Genomic DNA, 17779 nt, shown 5'->3' on the forward strand with positions numbered 1-17779 from the left:
AATTTTATTTCTGAAGTGTTATTTTATTTCTTAAATGGGAAGACTATGAAATATCTGGGGGAAGAAGGCTTTCTTGTGTATTAAATCTGTTAAAATACTTGAGAGATCTAGGATGCATGTTCCCTGTGTCTTATACAGCTCAGACCCCTTCCGCACAGGCCTATAAACATGGGTGTAGGATGCTAAAAACCTGGCTTGGGGGGGGGGGACTTTGCACAGATCCCACCCCCCAAATGAGTCTGCCCCATGTTATTTTCCCCAAACCATTTTTTAAAACAAGTGAGCCTTTTCAAAAATCCTGGGCTGCAGCCACTTATGAGTGAATGTCCAGGCAGGAGGTGCTTTATTTGCCTCTGTTTTCCTTTTTAAAAAACCATTGTGGCTTGCATCTGCGTAGCTATGCAGGTGCAGATGGTCGTATTGTGGGACAATGGAATGGCTGTGCAGGTTCATTTGTGTATGACTGCATAGCTACATATGTGTGGGAAGTAATTTTTTAAAAATAGATGAGTCTTTGTGCAAATGTGTGACAGCAACCTGGATTATTGCCACGGGCTCCAATTGCTTCCTGCACAGATGCATGTGAACATGAAAACAGGAGTCAGGTTCCTTTATCCCGACTGCAACCTGTTATACATTTGCTGTGCAGAAGGGACCTCTGTTACATCCCTTACATAGACATAACACACATCAAAGACTTGTGTGTATGTGGGGGGGGGGGGGAGAGGAGTTCAATTAGAGTTGCCAGGCATGGTGTGGCAACAACCAGAAGACTGGGGGAATGGGAACAGGGGAGGGCAGTACATGGCATCACTTCTAGGTTTTGCCATAAGTGATGACATGTGTTTGGCAGGAAGGCCATTTTACAATAATTTTTCCCCTATCCCTGCTCTGAGTGGCAGCAGGAATTATGTGCTAGGGGCAGGATATGTCCTGTCCCCATTGTGGGCATAAGAACCCTGAATTTAGCCCTTTCACTTCTTCAGTTTCAAAAAAAGAGAAAGCATGGGGATCCCTTTTCTTTACTTAGAGAGGCTAATGGTACCCATATAATTATATAAACTAAGGAGATTTACCTATTTAAGGTTGGTTTTAAAGAAACAAACCAGGTAGACAAAGTAGAAATCTGGCTGAGGCACAAAAATTTTAACTAGTTATGACTTCACAGAATAGTTAGGCTTTTCTCCAATGCTTTCAGGCACAAACAGTCTTTAATCGACAAGCAACTAGGTTAAATTGTCTCTTACATATCGAATTCTACCCACACCAGTCTGCCCTTTCCCCAGACTCAGAGTAAATTGTACAAGATCTACTCATTAACAGAGATAAACCCAACACTCTTTTTTCTCCCAGAGATAGGGCTAAACTGCTGTGACACACCACCGGACTGCACTTCCCTTCCCTCTGTCTGCTCTTTTTCCTGAGCCAGACCTGAGTTGTCACTGCTGTCTCTTTTAGACAGAGTTATTATTATTCATTATATTTGGTATACCACCCAATCCCCAAAGGGCTCTAGGCGGTGTACAATAAAACCAGCAAACAAAACAAACAATATGCTACATAATATAAACAGTAAAAATCAAAATAATATATTAAAATCCATTAAAATCAGTAGGAGTATCATAATTTACATCCTAATATTACAGCCCACATTATAGTCCACTTTCCATCTCTGGCATCTGAGCCCCAAACATTCCTCTCAAACTCCTGGGAGGGGACCAGCAAATTGCCAGAGATGGAATAAACAGATGGTACATGGGGGCATCAAGAGGAGGTGGACAATTCCCAAAGGCCCAGTGGAACAGCTCAGTTTTACATGCCCTGTGCAACTCACCAAGGTCCCACAGGGCCCTAACAGTTGGAGGAAGAGTGTAAAAGCCCTGGCCCAGGTAGAGACTAGCCACATTATTGAGGGGCTGGGGACCACCAGTAAATTTGCCTCTGTTGAACACAGAGGCCAAATCAGGACATATGGAGTAAGATGGTCTCGCAGGCCGCGAAGGGCCTTAAAGGTTAACACCAACACCTTAAAGACAATTCAGAATTCCACTGGGAGCCAGTGCAGGCAGCGCAACATGGGGGAGATATGATCCCTAGTGGAACCACCCATGAGTAGCAAGCTGCTGCATGCTGGACCAGTTTCAGTTTCCAGATCAGCCACAAGAAAGGCCCGCATAGAGTGGGTTACAATAGTCTAACCTGGAGGTGACCGTTGCATGGATCACCGTGGCCAGGTCAGTCTAGGAAAGGTAGTGGGCCAGCCGCTGGGCTTGGGAAAGATGGAAAAAGGCTACCCGGGTAACATGGGCCACCTGGGCTTCCATATAAAGAGAGGACTCCAGGTGGACCCCCAGTTTGCGGGTCAAAAAGGTTGGTGCCAAAGAGACCCCTTCCAACACTGTTGGCTGAAAGTTCCCAATCCCATCCCCATGGCCTAGCCAGAGGATCTCCATCTTCGATGGATTAAGTTTTAACCTGCTCTGCTTGAACCAATCAGCAACTGCCTCCAAGCAATGCTGTGAGGGCCACAGGGGCAGCGGCTGTCCCCCCTCCATCAACAGAATGAGCAGAATGTCATCAGCATATTGATGTCAGATCAGCCCAAAACTCGGCACCAACTGGGCAAGGGGCCGCATATAAATGTTAAATAACAGCGGGGATAACAAAGCCCCCTGGGGTACACTGCAATGAAGCAGGCACCTTTGGGAGGCCTGAGCCCCCTCTGCTGGCTCAGAGAAATGAGGCAATCCACTTAAGGACACTGCCATGCACCCTGGAAACAGCCAGGTGGGTCAAAAGGTCGTGGTCGACCATATCAAATGCTACAGTAAGATCTAACAATACCAGCAGCATTGATCCACCTTGGTCAAGCTGCATGCGGAGTGTGTCCGTGATGGCAATGAGGACGGTCTCCGTCCCATGCCCAGCAAGGAAGCCAGACTGGAAAGGATCGAGTGCCGATGTGCCCTTCAGAAAGCCTTGAAGCTGTTCCAACACCACTCTCTCAATTACTTTCCCCAGAAATGAAAAATTCGAAATGGGGTGGTAATTGGCCAGATTACTAGGATCTAAAGATGGTCTTTTTAAGAGTCGGCGGACCACTGCCTCCTTCAACCCTCCTGGAAACACTCCTTGCTCAAGGGAGCAGTTGATAATATTCAACAGGTGGGGTCGCAATTCCTCCCAACACACTTTAATTAACCAGAGGGGCACGGATTCAGAGGACAGGTGGTAGGTCTAACAGCAGCTAGGACCCTGTCGACATTGGCCTCAACGAGCAGGGAAAACTGGTCCAAATGAGGACCTGAAGATGGTAACGGAGCCTCCAGCTCGCTAATTGTAGCAAAAGTGGCAGGGAGGTCTTAGCCGACTTTATCTGCAAAAAAGCTCACAAATGCCTCACAGCCAAGAGCCAATTGAGTATTTTTAGAACCCTCAGTTAACAAGGTATGGGACCGAATAATACGAAACAATTGTGCTAGGCGGGAGGTAGTGGACGTGAGAGAGGACAAAAAAGAATCTATCTTTGCCCTGTTTCTCACCATCTCATAGGCCTTCATAAATGTCCTATATGATGTACACGCAGCCTCGTCACGAGACTTCCTCCACACTCGCCCTAGAGTTCAACTCCCTCTTCTCCCACTTCCCTCTGACATCTCATCTGCGTTCTTGAAGGTGACTGGATGCAGAAGTGGCATTCCTATGGGCTCACCTGAGTGGCTGATTTTCCCTTAAGAGGCATGACAGCCTCCAGTCAGTCACAGTCAGAAGTAGCATTTTGAATTGTGCACAGAAATAATTGTGCACAGCCAACAGACATCTATCAGCACAGCAGTGATATGATCTCTGGTATCCAGCCTGCAACAACAACCTGGCTGCTGTATTTTGAGCCCATGGGACTCTTCGGACAGTTTTCAAAGGTAGCAGTTTACTGAAGCTATGAGGAAGTTCTCCCCTCCTGACCTTAACTGAAGATGTGTGAACTGCTGCTGAGCTTCAGAAGACTCTGTGATTTCTATCACATCTATTCTGACCCTGAGATATGTAGGGCATTTCTCTGACTGAGGAAGTGCTGTATGGCTTTTCATATTTGATCATTACACAAAATCTTTTAACTGTTTTGATTTGAAGTGTGCTATTAACTCTGTCAAGTAGTCTACTGAAGTGGGCGTCTGAATATGTTAACAGCAGTGGTGGGATTCAGAAGGTTCGCACCAATTCGGTAGAACTGGTTGTTAAAACCTGTTGTTAACTTATTTGAATCCCACCATCGGAACTGGTTGTTAAATTATTTGAATCCCACCACTGGTTAACAGTGTTTTTAATGAGACTGAGTGAAACAGTTGTTCATGGAAGTTTTCCAGTTTTCTCAATAGAGGAATTAGAAGACCAATTTTATTCTGAAATGTTATTTTATTTCTTAAATGTGAAGAATACAAAATGTCTAAGGTATCTACAAAACCAACAGATCTGCAAGTTATGCTTAATATAGCACACCTCAAAGGAAATTCCTTTGCCTTAAATTAGGCTTTCCAGTATGCTGTCTCACACTTCCTGTTCATTGCATTTCCTCAAATACATGCTTTGTTTAAGCATTTTATAACTTTAATAGCCCTTATACACTTTGCTATAGATGCACTTGCTGTGTACTAATTAGCAACTGCAATCCCCGCCTATATTGGGCTCAGAGCTCTTCCTAATAAAAGATCCATTGGAGCATGCTGAATTTTCAGGCCAACCACTAATCCTTACTAACTAATCCTTACCACACCTCCATGAGATGATAGTTTTTACTAAAATGTTTTAATGGTTTCCAGGATGGCATGATTTCCCTTTTCAGGCATATGCCTATCAGACAGATCAACCAAGGCCTGAATATATTAAAACTAATTTGAAAATGAATGGTTCTAAATCTCAGATTTTCTATTTTTAAGCCAAAACTTGTAAGAAAATTTACCCTTCTTACAAAGCTGTCTATCTTTCTCACAAGTTTACATTCTCATCCCACACATACACACAGAACATATGATTTGCACTAATGAGACACTGAATCTTGACAGCATTTCTCAAGGATGAGAACTCCTAGTGGGATGCTCCAAACTTCTTGTGAAATTTTTGTGGTCACCAGTGGAAGATCTAGCAAGAGTTTTGAATATCCTTGTAAAGGGAACAGTGAAGTCTACTCCTTTAAGATATGAACTACATGTCTGTTCATCACATTTGAAGGATGGAGATTTGAAGTTTTAAGAGACCTTCTGAATATAGTGCTGCTTGCTGACTTCAGAAAGACAGTTAAACAAAATTAGGCTCTAGTGGCTATTCTACTAGTCTGAAATGAACAAGTGAAGGTTGAGAAACAAAAAAAAATTCTCATAGTATATAAATGTAGTCATCTTATGGTCAAATATAAATTTTATATCCACTCTTGACATGTATTTTTTAAAATTTATACCCCACTTTTTTCCGCACTGGGGACTCAAGCATTGAGATATTTGCAGAAAGTATTATTCTTCTGTGTAGCCTGTGTTTCAAGCCAAGCACTGTAGGGTCATTCAGTGACAGAAGCTGCCCAATATTAGCAGTGACAATGCCTGGTTCTATAAGCACTGCTAAGGAAGTGCTCGTAGGATTCAGTGGAAGGTGCCAACACCTGTGTTCTCAGAGGGAGACATCAGGAAGAATTACCATTTGAACTGCACAACATCCTTTCAGGGCCACACTGATCAAGTGCAAAAGCAGTAGGAGTAAGATTCTTTGGCAATGGGACAAGCCAAGCCTAGGATTATGCTTCAGTTAGGCCCCTTCTGCACATGCAGAATAATGCATTTTGAATTCACTTTCAATGCACTTTGCAGCTGTGCAGAATAGCAAAATCCACTTGCAAACAATTGTGAAAGTGGATTGAAAGTGCATTATTCTGCATGTGTGGAAGGGGACTTACACTGACATAAAATTACTATGGAGTAATTCAAACACAGTGGAAAGAGCCTGAGAGGCCCTGGTATCTCCAGATATAGTTACACAAGATAAAAGCAGAAGGTCTCCTTTGTCTGGCTACAACAGGATTAATATTTTCCAGAGGTTTAAACAGCAGGTGGAACTCCTTAGAAAAATCCTGAACAACCTTTCTAATGGCCTCCTGACTTTGAGGAAGGTTTCTGTTCATCCATTTAAACTGTTGGCCTTTGGTCTGTGGAGAATAGATGCTCACGGTTCTTCTCTGCATTGTGAAAAGGAGTTCCTTCCTTAACTTCAAACCTTTTGTGTATTTATTTAATTTGGTGCCCTCTGTATTCTTTAGATATATTTTCATTTAGCAGTTTCTTTTTAAGTGGAAGAACCCAAATAGTTTTGTGTCTTTTTCTGTGGGAAGCTCCTGGTACTGGAAACTGAAAGATTGCATACGTATTTCAGAGACTGTGCAAGAATAAAATACTTTTTTAGAAGACTGGCATTCTTTATTCCAAATATATTAGAGGGATTAACCATCTTCTAGTTCAAATGCATTTTCAATATTCATAAAGTCCAGCTGCCATAAAAGTCAAGGAAGAGAACTAAAGTGTTTATCTTGCTGTTGTGTCATGAGTGCCCCATCTGCTGGTATGCTTTGCTAACTGGCATTCCTGTGGCAACATGCTCCTATACAGTGCCTCATACACTGTCAAGGCATTATCTACTCTGATTTTCAGCAGCTCTCAAAAGTCTGATGTAGAAATCTTTCACATCATTTGCTACCTGGTCCCAGAGGCATATCTAGGGAAAATGTAACCTGGTGCAAAATCTGAGCCCCCACACTGCCCCCATATGGATGGCTGTCCTTCCCCACCACGACCAAATAACTTTTTTTTACACCAGGTCTTGTGTATGGACCCAAGAGGAAGGAAGAGTGGTGTGGGGGCGATTTTCCGCCCCCCATGTGACTAAATGTGACTAAATGTGACTAAATTTTCCGCCCCCCATGTGACTAAATGGCTGCAGCCCAGGTGTCAGGATGCTATTATTGGGAAGGGGAAATGTCTGGGAGTGCTTTCACTTTTGCAGGTGCGTCACTATCTACTGGCTCTGGCCTTGGAGTTCTGCAGCTGGGAAGGGCCTCCAGGCTGAACAGTTCTGACTCTCTCTGTTTCCATGTGGGGGTGGGGATTATGCTGTCCCTATTATCAACTGCTTGGTGCCTTTTTGCCAGAACTGTCTTCTTCTGTCCCTCATATGTCTTCAATTAAATCCTTGAAAACCTACAAGCGTTTTATTGTCTGAGCGGGGGATTGACACCTGGGACATTTGACCCCATATGTTCCCCTGGGCGGTACGCCCCTCCCTAGTCCATACACTTGGAGATGCTAGGGATTAAACCTGGGATCTTTGCATGCCAAGCAGATGTTCTGCCATTAAGGCATGATGCCTCCTCCAATGGACTAGACCAGGGATTCCCAATGAGGTACCCATGGGAGCCATAGCACCTACAACACCTTTACTGGCATCTGCCAGATGTTTCTAAAAAGTGCATGGAGTGAGGTGGGGCTTCTAGCCAACAAAGGTTCTGATTGGCTATGCAGCGTTTTTAAATTATTGATTTTTCAGTAGCTGCCATCACAACACAAAGATCTTCCCTGTGTGATTGAAGGTAAACTGCAGTAGCTGTTTTGTGGTTGACTCTGCCTCGTGTGACAGCCATTTTGTGGCTGAGCCCCCACACTGTGTCAGAATTCTTATGCTTAGCATTCCAGTCTCAGAAAGGTTTGTTTGTTTGTTTATAATTTGGATTTGCTAAATCGCCCACCCTTGAAGGGCTCTGGGTGGTGTACAATATAACATTCCAGTTAAAAACATCATAAAACATTATCAAGCATTAAAACCAATCCACCACATAATCTAACATAGCCATCAGGTGGCGAATAGCTCTGTGTCCCGAAGCAGTAAAATACATAGATCATGTAAGTGTAGGGGATGGCACCCATCAGCAGCTGTCTCCCTCAAAGGCCTGGTGGAACAACTCTGTTTTATAGGCCCTGTGGAATTGCTCAAGATTCTGTAGGGCTTAGATAGAAAGTGTTCCACCAAGCTGGGGCCAAGGTACTGAAGGCCCTGGGCCAGGTGGAGGCCAGCTGCATCATAGAGGGGCCAGAGACCATCAGCAAATTGGCCCCTGCACATTACAGGGGCCAAGTGGGAACATTGGGGAAGAGACGGTCCTGAAGATATGAGGGCCCCAGGCCGCAGATCACCTTAAAGGTCACCAACACCTTGAAGATGATTCGGTATTTAACTGGGAGCCAGCGCAGATGACGCAGCATGGGGGAGATATGATCTCATACACAGACCCCTGTGAGAAGCCGCATCGCTGCATGCTATACTAGCTTCAATTTACAGATCAGCCGCAAGGGAAGGCCTGTGTAGAGTGAGTTACAAATGTTTTGTATGCCAATAAAGGCTACCTTGTACCTTGAGTGAGTTACAGTAGTCTAACCTGGAGGTGACCGTAGCATGGATCACCGTGGCTCAGTCAGTCTGAGAAAGATAAGGAGCCAGGTGCTGAGCTTGGCATAGATGAAAGAACGTCACCTAGGTCTCCATAGAAAGAGATGACTCCAGGTAGATCCCCTGGCTTCAGACAGAGGGAGTCACCGACAGGGCAACCCCCTCTAGCAACGGTGCCTGAAAATCCGAAGCTCTCACTTCGTGACCCATCCACAGGACCTCCGTCTACGATGGATTTAGTTTTAGCCTTTTTCGTGTCAACCAACCAGCAACCGCCTTCAAACAATGCTGGAGAGCTGCAAGGGCAGTGACCGGCCTGCCTTCTATCAACAGAATGAGCTGAGTGTCATCTGCATACTGATGAAAGATCAGCCCAAAACTCCATACCAGCTGAGCAAGGGGTCACATATAGATGTTAAATAGCAGCGGGCACTGCTGGGAGACCCAATCCTTGCACCTCACTTGCTGACTCTGGACCCCTGAGACAGCCAGGTGGTGGGTCAAAAGGTTGTAACTGACCATATCAAATGCTGCAGCAAGATCTAATAATACCAGCAGCACTGATCTGCCCTGGTCAAGCTGGACATGGAGTGTATCTGTGATGGTGGTAAGGACGGTCTCTGTCCCATGCCTAGCATGGAAGCCAGACTGGAAGGGATCAAGTGCTGATGTATCCTCCAGGAAGCCCTGAAGCTGCTCCAACACCACTCTTTCAATTACCTTCCCCAAGAACGATAAGTTCAAGATGGGCCAGTAATTGGCCAGATAGTAGGATCTAATGATGGTCTTTTTAAGAGTGGGTGGACCACCACTTTCTTCAACCCATCCAGAAACACTCCTTGCTCAAGGGAGTGATTGATGATACTCAACAGATGGCACCATAATCCCCCCTGGCAGAACTTGATGAGCCAGGGAGGGCACGGATCAAGAGCGCAAGTAGTAGGTCTAACAGCAGCTAGGACCCTGTCCACATCAGATTCGGTAAGCAAGGAAAACTGGTCCAACATGGGACTTGAAAATGGCCATGGAGTCTCCAGTTCACTAATTGTCTCAAAAGTGGTCAGAAGGTCAAGGTGGAGCAACATGACTTTATCCTCAAAAAAGCTCATGAAAGCCTCACAGCTATTGGCCAACTGGGGATTTTTGGAGCCCTCTTGTAACAAGGACAAGGACTGAATAATTCAAAACAATTGAGATGGGCGAGAACTTGTGGATGCGAGAGAGGACGAGAAATAATCCTGCTTTGCCCTCTTCGTCGCCATCTCATAGGCCTTCATAAATGTCCTATAAAATGATTGCATAGCTTCGTCGTGAGACTTCCTCCACACTCGCTCAAGCTGCCTGAGTTCCCTTTTCATGCGGCACAGCTCCTCAGTGTACCAAGGAGTCAACCATGAATGGGGGCACAGAGGGCGCTGAGGAGCAATCACCTCAATAGAATCTGAGAATATGTAATTCCAGTCCCTAATCTGGTCATTGAGGGTGCCAATGAGTTCAGGTTCCCGCAGAGCACTCAGGAAACCAATCGGATTCATAAGTCTTCATTGGTGGAGAAAAATAGGCCTGTCACCTAGACAGGTTTGGTGCAACAAATCCACCTGAACTTTCAGGGAAAAATGGTCATAAGAACATAAGAACAAGCCAGCTGGATCAGACCAAAGTCCATCTAGTCCAGCTCTCTGCTACTCGCAGTGGCCCACCAAGTGCCTTTGGGAGCTCACATGTAGGATGTGAACGCAATGGCCTTCTGCGGCTGTTGCTCCCGATCACCTGGTCTGTTAAGGCATTTGCAATCTCAGATCAAGGAGGATCAAGATTGGTAGCCATAAATCGACTTCTCCTCCATAAATCTGTCCAAGCCCCTTCTAAAGCTATCCAGGTTAGTGGCCATCACCACCTCCTGTGGCAGCATATTCCAAACACCAATCACACGTTGCATGAAGAAGTGTTTCCTTTTATTCGTCCTAATTCTTCCCCCCAGCATTTTCAATGAATGCCCCCTGGTTCTAGTATTGTGAGAAAGAGAGAAAAATTTCTCTCTGTCAACATTTTCTACCCCATGCATAATTTTGTAGACTTCAATCATATCCCCCCTCAGCCCGCCTCCTCTCCAAATCCAAAGAGTCCCAAACGCTGCAGCCTCTCCTCATAGGGAAGGTGCTCCAGTCCCTCAATCATCCTTGTTGCCCTTCTCTGCACTTTTTCTATCTCCTCAATATCCTTTTTGAGATGCGGCGACCAGAACTGGACACAGTACTCCAAGTGCGGTCGCACCACTGCTTTACATAAGGGCATGACAATCTTTGCAGTTTTATTCTCAATTCCTTTCCTAATTATCCCCAGCATAGAGTTTGCCTTTTTTACAGCTGCCATGCATTGAGTTGACATTCCCATGGAACTATCAACTAAGACGCCTAAATCCCTTTCCTGGTCTGTGACTGATAGCACTGACCCCTGTAGCGTGTATGTGAAGTTTGGATTTTTTGCCCCTATGTGCATCACTTTACATTTTGCTACATTGAACTGCATTTGCCATTTCTTAGCCCACTCACCTAATTTATCAAGGTCCGCTTGGAGCTCTTCGCAATCTTTTGTGGTTCTCACCACCCTACATAATTTGGTATCATCTGCAAACTTGGCCACCATGCTACCCACCCCTACTTCCAGTACTTCCACTTCCTTACTTCCATGGTCAGGCCATGGCACTCTTTGAACAGAGGATAAGACCAAGTCTACACCTAAACCAAAGACCAAATCCAAAGTGTGACCTGCTTCATGTGTGGGGCCAGAGTTGATCAAGGAGAAGCCTAGCGTTGCCATGGATGACACTAGATTTGCAGCTACTGAACACGAGGCAGAGTTCACATGGACACTGAAGTCCCCCAAAACTTCAGTGGGGAACCTTAATGCTGTCTGCTGGTGCACTAGGCGATTGGTACACCAGTAAGACAGTCAACTTCTCCCTAGCCTCCCACATTAAGACTGTATACTCAATACTGGTGATCTTTGGAGTAGGGGAGCCCTGAAGGGGATAGACTCCCGGATGAATATAGCCACTCCCCTTGGCCCTGTGTTTGTGAAGGGGGGGTGCATGCAAAATCTGGGGGTATGGCCTCACACAAAGCAACCCTTGGAACTTCTAGTTCATGAATGGCTAGCCTAGGCTGAAGAATGTGGCAGGTGCCGCTTTAACCTCACTCCTGAATCATTTGGCAAAACCGCAAAAAGGGTAAATGGCAAAAAAGAAATGGCAGTTCACACTAATCTCATGTGAAGAGGTATAGAGGACATTGTGGGGAAAGGCAATTTTTGTTCATAAATTATTGTTTCTGGCATTTAATTTTTTTTTTTTGCTATATTATCAGCAACAGCAACAGTTATGCTTCTCTAAAAGGACAGTAACTTTTCAGTCAGTTCCAAGATTCTTATCAGTCAAAGGACAGGAACATGACATGACAAGGTCAGATAAAGGCAAAGGGGAAATATGTAAAGTGAGGTAAAGGTCCTTGAGATGCAAAAAGGGAGGGGGGAAACAGCTGTATTTGTTGTAGCATCAAGCCCAGTTAGGTCTTTTTGTACTGACACTAGGATTCAAAGGTCTCCATACAATAGCTCATGGGGTTGGTGCACTAAACAATTCTGAAAGAACAACTGGAAGTACTAAGGTCTCACAAGATAATGCGGTACTGACAAACTGTTTCTCAGGGCAAAATCTTAATTTCTGGTGCCCATCACATAATAAATACTGCATATATGGTGACATCAGTGCTGAAAGTCAGGGTATCAATTAGGTATAAACACTTCAGTTTACTGAATCGCTGTTTAGACCTTCATGGACTTAGGTTACATCAGCCCTGCAAAGAAGGGTTGAGGACAGCCCTGAAAAGAAGGATTTTGTGACAGCAGAATGATGGGCTAAACCATGTAATCAAGAGTTGTATAATAGGAAGTGTAGACAAGCATATAGTTTTAATTTCATTTTGGCTGAACTATTTTTGATGGTTATCTATCCTACAAGACTCAGTATTGTCTTTAAGAACAAAATAACTGATTTCCAGTAACTGCCAGAAGATGGTGCTGCAACCTTAAGAAATAACATAACTGTGCCATTGCAGATACACATGCTTGGGAAGCAAGGTTTAGAACTCCTGCTCTATAGTTGGCTTCTTGTTACCAGTGGAAGAGGACAAGTTTTCTTTTCCAAACAACCCTCAGCTAATGGGCCAAATTTTATTTGCTTATTTCATATGTTGTTGCTTCAGTCCATCACAAGACATTCAGGAACCTACATAATTTTAGATCATTCATCTAAAATATACTATTATTGATAGCTATGCTCTATTAGTGTCTAATAGATACAAATTTTGTACCTTGAGAGTCACACATGTTAATGTTGGCAATTTTTCTTTGGAATGTCCTAAAATTTCATTCCATCTGTTTTTGTTTTGTTTTTGCCTTTTATCTACCTTGACTTTTTGAGATTACTTATATGCTATTTCTGCTACTTTGTATCGTTTTTGTGATGTGCTTATGCTGGTTTATGGTACTTTTATAATTGTCAATATTTCTTGTTTTATTACTGATGGGATAATGGTTTTGCATTATTTTACTAATATCTTTTTTTGAGTATAAATTATATTTACTTTTTATTGTAAACTACTCTTAGTTTCGAATAGAGAACATTTACATTTCTATAAATAAATCTGCAACAGATCAAATACGAACGATTTCCATGTGCTCATAAAAACCTTCTTGAACCTTTATACATTCCTCACAGAAGTTCTGTTTGTTCTTTGTGCACTTGGAATGCTTATAGAGGCAGAGTTTTTGCTGTTGATATTAAAGTACTGCAGGTAGTTACATTGATGTTGTGAACTACTCCATAATAAATAATTTAGACTTGAATGTCCAAATCTTTTGATAAGGTCTCTCAACAAAGGCTCTTCAATAGAACTAAGGTGGTTTGTAAAGAGCTCCAGGGAAATCTCTTGTAACTGGAGGGGCAACAGCGTGACAAATTAAATTAAGTGTATTTACAAGCAAGAAGATGCACACTGGAACATTTTAAAAAATCCTAGTTTTAAATATATGCCAATAAGGTCTAAACCAGTAAAGACTGAAAGGCAAAGCCATCTAAGAGCTATAGTGGTCAGTTCAATGAAAACACAGACTCAGTGTGCAGCAGCAGTGAAAGGGGAAACTTCATGCAGGTACTATCAGGAAAGGGACTGAAAATATAATATATTGTAATGCTGTCATACAGAAGTATTATGAACATGAAACACTGCAAAAGATGGTAACAAAAATGATTAAAGGATAATTGGAACACCTTTCCGATGAGCTAGGGCTGTTCAATTTAGAAAAAAAATGACTATGAGAGGATATGGGAAAGGTTAATAGAATTTTACAGGGGTAGAGAAAATGGTTACAGATGGGTAACAGTTTGAGGACTGATGAAAAGAAGAACTTCTTTATTCAGTGAGCAATTAAAATGCAGACTTCACTACCAATGGGCATGAATTCATGAAGCTGCCTTATGCCAGGTCAGACCATTGGTCTATCAAGGTCAGTAATGTTTTCTGTGAAGGCAGGAACTCTCCAGAGTATCACACAGTGGGCTTTTATATCACCTGCTACTCAGTCCTTTTAGCTTAGAGATGTTAGGAAGTGATAATGGGACCATCAGTGCCGGATAGCCTGGAGGAGCATAGAATTTTCTATGCAAGGAAATACTATTGCCACCATACATGTTCAGGGAGGGGGGGGGGGCAGTTGACAATGTGGAACAGTTTCAGGGGAGAGTTGTTCTGAAATCTATAGCAGCAATCCTTGCTCTGGAAAGTTGTATTAACAAAATAAGTTAAGACTAACAATCCCCATCTTGTTTTTTCACTGATTGTGCAAGCATATGGTTTCAGTTTAGAAAACAATACCTGTTTCTTTTTTGAGAGAACATTTCTCTTCAGACTTAGGACAATTCAAAATTTACTACTTTGTATCTGTAAAGTCAACCCCTCCCCTTGCCCCGGTACTGTCAAATCTAACAAAAAGTCTGTTGAAAAACATCATTATGGCAAAAATGGAATAATGAATCTGTCCTCATCAAAATGAAAACCCTGGTATTTCAGATTATCTTTATTTCTAGTAATACCTGTATGCAAACTATTATTTTGACATGTTTTGCGCTTGAAATTATACATATTATATAAATAAGAACCAGAAATTTACACATGATAACAAATTGTGTTCTGTTCTAGATGAGAAAATGTTTTGATAGCAAAGCAGTGTGTATACATATTAGCCCATGTGGCTACTATTTTCTGGTCTCTTTATAATGTTGTTTAGTCACTGTTTTTCCACTGAATGTAGTTCTGGGATTGGAATATAGTGCTTTTATTTCAAGTGGCTTTAGTATAATATTGGAGCTTCGCCACTAACTTCTGTTGTGGCACAGCAATTTTTTTGCTCAGGGAAGATATGTATTTAAACAAAAATTTGTCATAATGATCTAAGAACAGGCCCATTTGAGGTGCACCACAAACTTATTTTCAAATTGTTTAGCTGCTTGGGGTCAATAAACATAGAAATAGCTCTTGTGTTTATGTTAGAAACATCATCTCATTGCTGGGACATTCTTTTGTTACCTGGCTTCTATTATTATTATTATTTATTTATTTATTTATTTAATTTGTATACCGCCCGATCCCCGAAGGGGATTGTTATATGAACAATCATTTCTCAGTTGTATAAAATTCAGAATAACTTCACAAACTTTTTGATGTCAATATAATTAGCAGATATGAAGAGAAGATTTATTACAATTCCCTTGTGGCTGTACAATGACCTTCCTCAGGAGATTAGGATCTTATGGCTTTCTGCAGGGGTTATATCCCAATATGGCTGGTTAGCACCTGGTGCAACAACTTTGCTGAACTTAAGCACATAGAAATCTGGCCAGTGCTTTGATGGGAGACCTTCTGGGGCTCCGTCCTCTATGCATCACCACATAAACATAATAATAAATATACTATTTGGCTAGCTTTTAGAGGCTTATTTGATGAGGTGGTTGTTTTAAAATAATACTACCTGGCTGTTAAATTTCTGTGGGATTGTCATAGAGCTTTATTGTCATTTGGATTTACGGAGTGTTACTGCATTTGATGTAAACTGTCTTGAAGCCAGGAAATGTGCTGTTATGTAAATGTTTTAAATAAAGTAAAATCTGACATGGCTATATAACCTGAGGCCATTTCCGCATGGCCAAGCTCAGGGGGTGCGTCGGCGTATATGATGCCGACACACACCCCCAGGACCGTTCGCACAAATGGTCCCAGTAGGGGTGGGGAAGACAGCGTAGCCTGCGTGGAGGCTGTGCTGTCGCCCGAACGCCTTAATGTTTCTCTGACCTTCCGGCGCATCGTCCAGGCCAGGGGACACGCCCCCCTGCGCTGTGCAACAGCTCTGGAGTCACAGGGCGGGGGGGGGCGTGTCCCCTGGCCTGGGCAACGTGCCGGAAGGTTGGAGGGACGGTAAGGCATTCGGGAAAGGGGGGGAATGGTGCCTTCCAGCTGCTGCCACTCACACGGCAGCATTTGGAAGCTGCTGTTTTCGAAAAACCTCGCCCAGGAAGCGAGGTTCGGAAACAGTGGCTTCGCGCCACTCGGGGGTTGCAAGGCTGCCGCTGCTGCAATGCAGCGGCGGTGGCCATGTGAACCCCTCCCCAGGGACGCTGTATTCCGCCCATGCGGAAACAGCCTGAGATATGAAGACTCTTTTAAAAGCCCCTGAGAGTTACTTAGGGAACAGAGTAGAAAATATAACTACATTACTTTAGAATTTGAAAGCAGCAATCTTGTCTGGGTGCAAGCCTGTTGTTGTAAGGTTGCTGCTTAGCCCTGGAAGGTTTTCATCTGACAAGGTTGGCGGGACGCCCAGAATGGGGAGTGTTTCCAGTATCTGCAGTTTCTAGTATCTGTATCTTCTGTTTCTCCTGCCTGTCTGTGTGAAACTGTTTCAATGTGGTTTTTGGATGGGAACTACAGGTGTTTAACTAACTTTGGCGGGAACTGGTGGGGAGCCCATAAAAGAGGCTGTTGGGAGGTCAGTTCCCACATTGCTTGTGATCAACTTAGAATGCCAGCTCAATAAAGAAATTGGACAGTTACTTTTGACCTGGACTTTACTAGTTCCTTACAGTTGTAGCATTACTCCAGCACCACCACAACACACGCACACACATTTCATTATGTACTTTAAATAACACAGCTCTGTGAAAAGTTGAAAACATACTTCCATTAAATTCTGACTGAATAGTTTAAACAAAAGTTTAAGTCAAAGAACTGGGAATGGAACGTGTTCAAAGAACACACATTTCTTTCCAAGGCCCCTTCCGCACATGCAAAATAATGCGTTTTCAAACCACTTTCACAACTGTTTGCAAGTGGATTTTGCTATTCCGCACAGCTTCAAAGAGCACTGAAAGCAGTTTGAAAGTGCATTATTCTGCATGTGCGGAATGAGCCCAACTTATCTAGAAAAAGCTGCTTCTAAAGGTCAGGGGCCCTGGGGAAAAGGTGAGACACAAGTATTTGGAGAGATGTAAAAATGAACCTTTCCTCTCTTGTGCTCTTCTATAAATAGATTAAGAGCATGAGCAGAAGGATGTGTGAAATTTGTAATATCCCCCTTTTTTTGCTATAGCTCCCTTTGCAGTATCTGATTTTATTCTGGAGGATCTCCAAGCCTTCTGCAGCAGTTTTTGGTGGTCACAGGAAACTTTATGGAGTCAGATATATTCTGACAGGTCTCTCTTTCCAGGGTTCGTTGGATCCAACCTGGGACCTTTGAATTCTGTACCAAAGAATTACATAATTTGCAATCCATTTTTTACTTTCCCTTTGCGCTAACAACAGCACAATGTCTCCTCAATGTGCATAGTATTTTCATATTTTTCAAACTTTATATTTTAAACTTTTCATAACATTTTTTAGAATAAGCTGAAAAAAAATTACATCTCTCAATGTTAGGATTTTACAAATGCCTGCATTCAATCAAGCAAGAGTTAACAGCTGAGGTCACAGGTCTAGAATCACATGAGCTTCTGGAAAGATCTCTCTGTCTTCTTCCAGCAAAGGAGGAGAGGCAGGCACACAGGCACAGATAGACTTCACCCAGACCAAGCACTTGCATAGATAGAGTTTGCTGTTCCTATATTTAGTGTAACTTAATTTTGTTATACAGTATAGTTCTACAAAACAACTCACTTGCACCTCTGCTCTATTATTTACTCTGCTAATTAATT

The 17779-nt window shown here is 43.1% G+C and overlaps 1 protein-coding gene across 1 annotated transcript in view; it reads right to left on the reverse strand.

The window, feature by feature from the left end:
* The window catches only part of SYN2 (synapsin II), a 238323-nt gene that overhangs the window by 15123 nt on the left and 205421 nt on the right, over positions 1-17779 (reverse strand). The gene's annotated exons all lie outside the window — the stretch shown is intronic.

This window comes from Sphaerodactylus townsendi, linkage group LG03 (genome assembly GCF_021028975.2).
Source record: "Sphaerodactylus townsendi isolate TG3544 linkage group LG03, MPM_Stown_v2.3, whole genome shotgun sequence".
Classification (NCBI taxonomy): Eukaryota; Metazoa; Chordata; class Lepidosauria; order Squamata; family Sphaerodactylidae; genus Sphaerodactylus; species Sphaerodactylus townsendi.